General features: G+C 39.6%; 1 long non-coding RNA gene across 1 annotated transcript; it reads left to right on the forward strand.

The window, feature by feature from the left end:
- Positions 1-2,206: 2,206 nt before the first annotated feature.
- On the forward strand, positions 2,207-6,064 carry LOC141213278 (uncharacterized). The gene is made up of 2 exons (XR_012282791.1): positions 2,207-2,522; positions 2,627-6,064. It is a non-coding gene; the product is annotated as an uncharacterized lncRNA (long non-coding RNA).
- Positions 6,065-10,111: the final 4,047 nt, after the last annotated feature.

A 10,111-nucleotide genomic window follows, 5' to 3' on the forward strand; every position in this document is an offset into this window, starting at 1 on the left:
TTTCTATGGCCAGCTCAAGCTCTATAGTGCACCATGTACCTGTCGGGGAATGCTCTTCATCACTATGTGCACAAACATCCGTTTGTGAATTTACAACGCATGTGTAGCAAAGGGGGAACATTAACTTTTTGTTGAGTTTTACAGGGAGAACTGGAAAGAATAAATCTCTCGGAGGGTAGACCTTGACTTTAGCAATGCCAAAGTATTTTTTAATGAAACCAAAATCATCATAGATGATATCTGGGTGGCCTACAGGGTATGTTTTAGTTTTGTTTACAAAGGGATAAAGACTGGTGAAATCATAGTAATGTAATGTCTCCCCATCTCTCAGACTGTGATAGAGTTTAATGGCGTTAGTTCGCCCGCCATAAAGAGCATCGCGTGGGTCTAAAGGTGTTGGGAATTCCATTTGGAGAAGAAATGTTTGAAGGTTAGAATCTTTTTCAACCATTTCACCCCAGTCGTGCTCCCACATCACTCTTACGCTGTATCCGCACCACTGCAAGTAACGCTTTTTAGCTAAAAAGGCGTAATATAACTGGCCATAAGATGTATTTGTGACTTTATTTGTGTCATTTTCATTGTAACATACAGGACACCCATGATAAAAACAACCCTGAAATTCAAATGCTACATGCTGTTTGTTAACATAGGCGTAACCATCTAAAAAATATCTCCCGACTTGTTTTTCGCCGCCCCTCAAAGCATGCTGAATGGTAATGTTCTCTGTATGTGCTACATACATGACCCACTGTATAGCGGGTGACGAGTAGCGTTTTTTTGTCTTGTGATAATTATCACCGGGTAAAATGGCGATGGTTTTTTTTTTTGGTAGAAATTTAAATCTGTACATTGCCATACATACAAAGGCCAGGGTGATGAGTTGAAAAGGATCAACACATCGGGACACTACAATTTTTTTCTTTTGCAGCTTACAGTATGTTTTAACATTTTTTCTCGTCATTTCCATAATACGCTCTCTGTAAAGTTCACACGAGCGTCTCAAAATCTCAACATCTTGCTGACAATAAGATTTTAGCTCAGCCTTAAAGTCAAAAGTTGAATTTTTCCCGGCCTTTTAGCTGCTTTAGAATCGTGGTTGGTTCTAGCAACAGACCCCGCATGAAGCAATTTGCCGCCTGTATAAAAATTTTGTATTTAGTTTCATGTGTAAATACATATGAACAACTGTTGTTTTTCAAAGAGACGTGACCTTTTCTTTTCCTATTCATCAGGTGGTGTGGTGTTCTCGACTTTTTAGGTGGATTAGAAGTCAGCGTGTTTTCCGGCGTATACGTCGCCTGCAGCACCCCTGCATCTGTATACATATTAGAATTTACATTCATGTATAAATACACAGGATGAAACATTGTGTAAATAGATAGGTGTGTGCATATATGTATTTATATAGTTGGAGCATACCACTGATCGGCTGTTGTAAATTAGTTTCGCTTGTCTCTCCTGCAGTGCTGGTACAGGCCATAGTTTCTGCAGCTGCGATACCAGTAACATCAATATTCATATCTGCTAGAATATCGTCAAGCTCGCAATCCATATACGCCGCTTTAACAAGAAAGAATGAAATATAAAAATAATATATAAAACATCTACATATAATTGAAATAAGATAATAACAATTCTAGCTATATTCGATGTAATGCATACCTAATTCTGTATCTGTAAGCATGTCAACGTATGGATCCACAAAATTTTGTCCTTCCATCTAAAATAAAATTAAGTATGTGTGAATTTTCTGTGCTACCTGTACTAAATCTATAGTAATACAATAGTGATTTGAATGACGACTGCCTGCATTCAAGTACGGTATAATACTGAAACTAGCAAATTTTCTGCATTTTATATAATTAATATAACTTTAAAAGAAGTAGATTATGTTACACATCATGTAAATTAAAAGCAGCCGCATAAATACCACTATATTAAGCAAGCAAAACTACCAAACTAATACAGGGTAAACTCTTTATACATGATTAAACACTGTGCAGTGAATGCTCTATTTAGTGATCATTAACATCTAGTAACTATTATGTTATTTCAGTTGTAGCATATTGAATATATGACTAAATTATTAAAACAAATAATACCTTTAACTATGCACGCTTAAACATAATTAAACAACTGGGTATAGTGGTAAGACAAAATAACTAGATAATGCGTAATGGGCTGATTATACTTACGTTTAGACCCGATCTGAGCTGTGAGGAATGTTGCTATGGATCAACACTTTCTGTCTCAGAGCTGTGTGTCATGCTATCAGGCTGGAAGAATACATGAATATAAAGGAGGCTACCAGAAAAACACACCTTCTGTTAACTCCCACAAACACCCACAAACACAGCCCAGTTACGCCTCTCCACAATGATTCTTGATTGTACGCGAGCTTGACGATATTCTAGCAGATATGAATATTGATGTTACTGGTATCGCAGCTGCAGAAACTATGGCCTGTACCAGCACTGCAGGAGAGACAAGCGAAACTAATTTACAACAGCCGATCAGTGGTATGCTCCAACTATATAAATACATATATGCACACACCTATCTATTTACACAATGTTTCATCCTGTGTATTTATACATGAATGTAAATTCTAATATGTATACAGATGCAGGGGTGCTGCAGGCGACGTATACGCCGGAAAACACGCTGACTTCTAATCCACCTAAAAAGTCGAGAACACCACACCACCTGATGAATAGGAAAAGAAAAGGTCACGTCTCTTTGAAAAACAACAGTTGTTCATATGTATTTACACATGAAACTAAATACAAAATTTTTATACAGGCGGCAAATTGCTTCATGCGGGGTCTGTTGCTAGAACCAACCACGATTCTAAAGCAGCTAAAAGGCCGGGAAAAATTCAACTTTTGACTTTAAGGCTGAGCTAAAATCTTATTGTCAGCAAGATGTTGAGATTTTGAGACGCTCGTGTGAACTTTACAGAGAGCGTATTATGGAAATGACGAGAAAAAATGTTAAAACATACTGTAAGCTGCAAAAGAAAAAAATTGTAGTGTCCCGATGTGTTGATCCTTTTCAACTCATCACCCTGGCCTTTGTATGTATGGCAATGTACAGATTTAAATTTCTACCAAAAAAAAAAACCATCGCCATTTTACCCGGTTATAATTATCACAAGACAAAAAAACGCTACTCGTCACCCGCTATACAGTGGGTCATGTATGTAGCACATACAGAGAACATTACCATTCAGCATGCTTTGAGGGGCGGCGAAAAACAAGTCGGGAGATATTTTTTAGATGGTTACGCCTATGTTAACAAACAGCATGTAGCATTTGAATTTCAGGGTTGTTTTTATCATGGGTGTCCTGTATGTTACAATGAAAATGACACAAATAAAGTCACAAATACATCTTATGGCCAGTTATATTACGCCTTTTTAGCTAAAAAGCGTTACTTGCAGTGCTGCGGATACAGCGTAAGAGTGATGTGGGAGCACGACTGGGGTGAAATGGTTGAAAAAGATTCTAACCTTCAAACATTTCTTCTCCAAATGGAATTCCCAACACCTTTAGACCCACGCGATGCTCTTTATGGCGGGCGAACTAACGCCATTAAACTCTATCACAGTCTGAGAGATGGGGAGACATTACATTACTATGATTTCACCAGTCTTTATCCCTTTGTAAACAAAACTAAAACATACCCTGTAGGCCACCCAGATATCATCTATGATGATTTTGGTTTCATTAAAAAATACTTTGGCATTGCTAAAGTCAAGGTCTACCCTCCGAGAGATTTATTCTTTCCAGTTCTCCCTGTAAAACTCAACAAAAAGTTAATGTTCCCCCTTTGCTACACATGCGTTGTAAATTCACAAACGGATGTTTGTGCACATAGTGATGAAGAGCATTCCCCGACAGGTACATGGTGCACTATAGAGCTTGAGCTGGCCATAGAAAAAGGGTATAGGATCGCACACATCTACGAAATATGGCATTTTCCTAACAGCACTGATGATCTGTTTGCCCCCTACATTAAATTACATCTTCGGGATAAGCAGGAGGCTTCGGGTTATCCCAGCTGGTGCAGTGACGTTGTCAAGAAAAAACAGTACATTGACTCCTTTCTTGAAAAAGAAGGTGTACAATTACGGCCTGAAAATATAGGCGTGAATCCTGCAAAGAGACAGATCTCCAAACTTTTCTTAAATTCTTTATGGGGAAAGTTTGCACAGAGATCTAATTTACCATGTACCAGCATTGTTAGCAACCCCGATGCTTTTTCAGCATGTGTTTCTACCTTACTATGACATTTCAATGTTACATTTCATTGATGATGAAACTGCAACCATTAACTGGAAATATGCAAAAGGACACCACACGGTCAACAAAAACACAAACATTTTTATAGCGTGTTTTACAACCGCGTATGCCCGGCTAGAGCTCTATTCTCTGCTGGGCCGGTTGCAGGAGAGGTGTCTTTATCACGACACAGATTCGGTTATTTTTGTGCAGAGGGAAGGTGAGTGGCAGCCGACTTTAGGCGATTACCTGGGTGACCTGACCAGTGAGATACCCGATGACACTCACATCACAGAGTTTGTATCTGCGGGTCCCAAAACTTACGGATACAAACTCAACACTGGTAAAACTGTCTTAAAAGTTAAGGGTATAACACTAAATGTCGGTAACACTCAATCTATTAATTTTAGCAGTCTGAAAGATTTAGTTCTGGACTACCCGCATAATTCTGACACAGAAACACAGAAGCGAATTGTCGTAGAACAGCCGGGCATTGTGAGAAATAAAAAGTACTGGGACATTGAAACAAGGCCACTGCGCAAAACACAAAAGTGCGTTTACACAAAGCGGTGCCTATTAGACGACTTCACCACCCTGCCATTTGGCTATTAGTTGAGTATTGTGATGGATCCGCGGCTACAACACCCATTCTCCTGCATTCTAGCCGGCCCGTCTAATTCTGGAAAGAGCTATTTTGTAAAACAGCTGTTACATAATATTGAAACTCATTTTTCTCACAAACCCAATAATATTGTTTGGTTTTATTCATGCTGGCAAAAACTATATGATGAAATCTCTCTCTCTTTTCCCCACATCAGATTTGTGGAGGGTCTGGTGTTATTCGTTGTCTTGATGATGAAATTAGCGCAGTTTTACAACGTCGTGACATACCCGATGATGTGAAAATTAAAATGTATAGTTCCGTGCTACAACGATACTTGGTACATGCGAGGCACAGTTCAAAAGAAGTAACAACTTTAAATCTCGTTAGCCCTCCTGAATCTGATCAGCAACAATTGCCAAATTCAGGCCCTGATAAAAATCAAGAGGTCAGTGAAATTGTAAGCCATGTAAACCAACGATAGAAAAAGAATGCTGAATTTTTACTAAACAGGCTGCTGCAAAATAAAAATGTTACATCCTGGAATGATAAAAGCGAATTTATTTTCAAAGGAACTGTAATACCAGGATCTAACTTGCTGGATTTGGTACGTAGTACAACACAGAGCCATGCCCTGACCAGCAGGAATCTGCCTCGGGGTTGGGATTCATTTATGCAGGCAATGGCAGAGCTAAATATTCCATCTACAGTTGTGGCCAATCCCACTACTAGACAGCTTTTAGATGGATTAAAAATTTCCATCAGTGAAGGTAGCGATGTATCTACACCCCGGACGCTATCCACACCAACCCGCACAATTCAATCTTTACACTCTCCATCATTAGGTATCACACAAGGAATTTTGCTGCCTAAAAAAAAAGGTCTCTACCATTACTACAATCCATGTGGCTCACGATGTAAGTGTTGTATTGGATAAATGATCTGACTGAATTGTAACACTCTATATTAATCTGCAAGAAATGTAATAATGTATATTATTATTATTACATGCATTTTGGTACATGTGAATGTAACACTTTTTATATTATTTTGTAAGAATTGTATATTAATTGTACTTGTGATACTTTTTATAATATTCTGTAAGGATTTTTATATTATTGAAATGTCTTTGAGATGTATTTATTTTTTAAAACAATAAAATCTTTTAATACTTTTACTGTGTCTTTGCTTTTTACATCCGTATAAGACACACACTTTATATACTTGGGGGTAGTTGTAACTTGGCCATATAGAAAATATGCCCAAGCAATAAGATCCACACTATCAAATAAACAGTATGGGGATATAAAACTCATATAAAATGATAATTGTAACTTGGCCATATACATAATATGCCCAAGCAATAAGTATCAGCCTATCAAATAAGAATAAAGTCTTGGGCTATAAAACTCATATAAAATGAGAATAAAATGTTGAGGCTATAAACTCATATAAAATGAGTATTGTAACTTGGCCATATACATAATATGCCCAAGCAATAAGTATCAGCCTATCAAATAAGAATAAAGTCTTGGGCTATAAAACTCATATAAAATGAGAATAAAATGTTGAGGCTATAAAATCGCTTAATACTTTTACTGTGTCTTTGCTTTTTACATCCGTATAAAACACACACTTTATATACTTGGGGGGGTAGTTGTAACTCAGATAAACTCATACACTATCAAATAAGAGTAAATAATCAGATAGCAGCATCAAACTCATATAAAATTCATATAAAATGATGAATAAGATACAACACAAAAACTGATAGGGGAGGGGATGAGGGGTGTGGCTAGACACTTTGATACACTTTGATAGGGGGCGTGGCACCTGTCAAATTGAGTTTGACGAAAAATAGGTCTGCTACACTACTGTCCCTCTCCATGATAACAAGCTGGCTGGTCCCTCTTCTCCATAACAAGCTGGATGATCCTTTAACTCCATAACAAGCTGGATGTTTACTCTCCTCCGTAACAAGCTGGATGGTCCCTCTCCTTGATAAAGGTCCCTCTCCTTGATAAAAAGCTGGATGGTCCCTCTCCTCCATAACAAGCTGCAAATGCCCTCTCCTCCATAACAAGCTGGATGGTCCCTCTCCTCCATAACAAGCTGGATGGTCCCTCTCCATGATAACAAGCTGGATGGTCCCTCTTCTCCATAACAAGCTGGATGATCTTTTAACTCCATAACAAGCTGGATGTTTACTCTCCTCCGTAACAAGCTGGATGGTCCCTCTCCTTGATAAAGGTCCCTCCCCTTGATAAAAAGCTGGATGGTCCCTCTCCTCCATAACAAGCTGCAAATGCCCTCTCCTCCATAACAAGCTGGATGGTCCCTCTCCTCCATAGCAAGCTGGATAGTCCCTCTCCATGATAACAAGCTGGATGGTCCTTCTTCTCCATAACAAGCTGGATGATCCTTTAACTCCATAACAAGCTGGATGTTTACTCTCCTCCGTAACAAGCTGGATGGTCCCTCTCCTTGATAACAAGCTGGATGGTCCGTCTCCTCCATAACAAGCTGAATGGTCCCTCTCACTCTGAGGGCACAGCGTCTGTGGTTTCCATAACGAATTTCACATTTTGATTTTTCTGACCACAGAACAGTTTTCTATTTCGCCTGAGTCCATTATAAATGAGTGCAGAGAAGACTACAGCGTTTCTGGATTGTGCTGATATTCTGCTTTTTCTTTGCATGATAGAGCTGTCATTTACATTTGTGGAACGCATGGTGAACTGTGATCACAGACAATGATTTCTGGAAATTTTTTTGAGCCCATGCAGTGACTTGGATGACTGAATCATGTCTTGATATCATGCAGAGCCTTCTCAGGGTCCGTACATCATGAGCATTCAATATTGACCATCAGCCCCATTCTTTGTGCACATGGATTTTTCCAGAATTTTTTGATGATTTTATGGCCTGTAGATGGAAGATATTCAAAGTCTTTGTAATTTCACATTGAGGAAAAATTTCCTGAAATTATTCTACAATTATTAGACGCAGTTGTTCACAGATCGGTGACCTCTGACCATCTTTGCTTCTGGGAGGCTCTGCCTCTCTAACATGCTTTTTTTTATACACAGTCATGTGATTTAGTTAGAAATTGACCCTCCATTTGTTTTTCATTACTTATACTTACTTTTACAGCCTTTTATTAACCATAATAAATACATTGATCTGACATAGATAGATAACATAGAAAATGAGATACATAAAGATGAAAACTAGAAATTAGGATGATCTGGATAGATAGAGAAAAATATGTGAAAACAAATAATAGCCGCACCGTGGAATATTGGGTGCGATCTCCTCGAAACCGTAGTGAGGTCCACTGTATAAAATATAAAAAAGGCAGGTGTTAGAATCTATATTGTTTTACTATCGGCCATCTTGTTGTGGTTTGCTGGCTTCTAGTCTTTTCCTCTGGTGCTGGGTGTCTTGGTCACGTGATCTCTTCACTCTTTATTACTCAGCACCTGTCTCCCATTCCCCGCTAGACATCAGTGTTGTTACGCTTGTGCTCTGGCTAAGTTTCCTTGCTAAGTTCTCTGTGCTTTGGACAATTGATATGCTGGGACTTCTTGTTCCACCAGTTTTGTTCCCTTTAATCTTCGTTTCTGCAACTAACTTTTCTATTAGGAGGTCTCCTGTTTTTTCTCCTAGTCCTTAGATCTGTTAGGGACCCCTTTTCCCCTTCCTTCAGGTCTTTGTTTGAGTTCAGTGCAGGAGTTTCGGTGGGGCTATTCACAAGGAATAGAGCACCCACCCCAGCGTAGAGTTTAGCTGAGTCTCAGTGCAGGGACAGCTTTTCCCTCCTATTCTTTAGTTCTAAGCTGCAGAACATAACAGCAGTCAGCACTCTGATAAAAGCTCGTGAATTTTCTGCATAGGAAAGCTAACAGTGTTTTTCATAGATAGCACTCTTACCTGTAATACAACCTGCAGGTTCAAAACCAAACAGGTTGATAGCGTTATCTGACATGACAACTTCCCTTTAAGTGCTCTGGGTGCGGCAGGCACTTTACGAGCCTCCGCCTCCTTGGGGTAAAAATTTCTTATCCCAAATATATATTATAAAATGTAATTGATTCTGTTGTCTATGTCTAAATGAGCGGTGCACATATTACATGTCTGTATACCTCCCACCTGTCTGTCCATACATTATATACAGCCCCCTGCACCACCATCTGCCAGTCCTCGCAGCACATGCCTGAATTATAGGCTTCTCCAGCGCAATGACATCACTCCATCGCACCGCCTGCAGCTACAGACTGCGGCACAAGGACAGCACCACTCGTTGTGGGAGAAGGGAGTTTTCATTTATTTTTATTTTATTGCCAGGGCACTGGATGGGAGGATGTAAAGGGGGGATTACAATTGTATGGAGGCACTAGTAATATATAGAATTACAGAGGAGCACTATGCCTGGTATATGGACATACTGCATATAGGCACAGAAGAGGCACTATCACTATATGGAGGAATAGAAGGGGCACTATCACTATATGGAAGCACAGAGGGGGCACTATCACTATATGGAAAAACAGAGGGGGGCACTATTACTATATGGAGGAATAGAAGTGGCACTATCACTATATGGAGACACAGAGGGGGCACTATTACTTTATGGAGGCATAGAGGGGGCATTATTTCTATATGGAGACATGGAGGGGGCACTATTACTATATGGAGACACAGAGAAGGCACTATTACTATATGGAGAAACAGAGGGGGCATTATTGCTATATGGAGGCACGGAGGGGGCACTATTACTATACGAGGACACAGAGGGGGCATTATTACTATATGGAGACACAGAGGAGGCACTATTACTATATGGAGGCACGGAGGGGGCATTATTACTATATGGAAGCACAGAGGGGGCATTATTTCTATATGGAGACACGGAGGGGGCACTGTTACTATATGGAGACACAGATTGGGCACTATTACTATATGGAGGCACAGAGGGGGCATTATTTCTATATGGAGACACGGAGGGGGCACTATTACTATATGGAGACACAGAGGAGGCACTATTACTATATGGAAACACAGAGGAGGCACTATTACTATATGGAGACACAGAGGAGGCACTATTTCTATATGGAAGCATGGAGGGGGCACTATTACTATATGGGGACACAGAGGGGGTATCATTACTATATGGAGACACAGAGGAGGCACTATTACTATATGGAGGCACGGAGGGGGCATT

The sequence above is a fragment of the Phyllobates terribilis genome, unplaced genomic scaffold (genome assembly GCF_046119375.1).
Source record: "Phyllobates terribilis strain yellow unplaced genomic scaffold, ASM4611937v1 Scaffold_192__1_contigs__length_3615891, whole genome shotgun sequence".
Lineage (NCBI taxonomy): Eukaryota > Metazoa > Chordata > Amphibia > Anura > Dendrobatidae > Phyllobates > Phyllobates terribilis.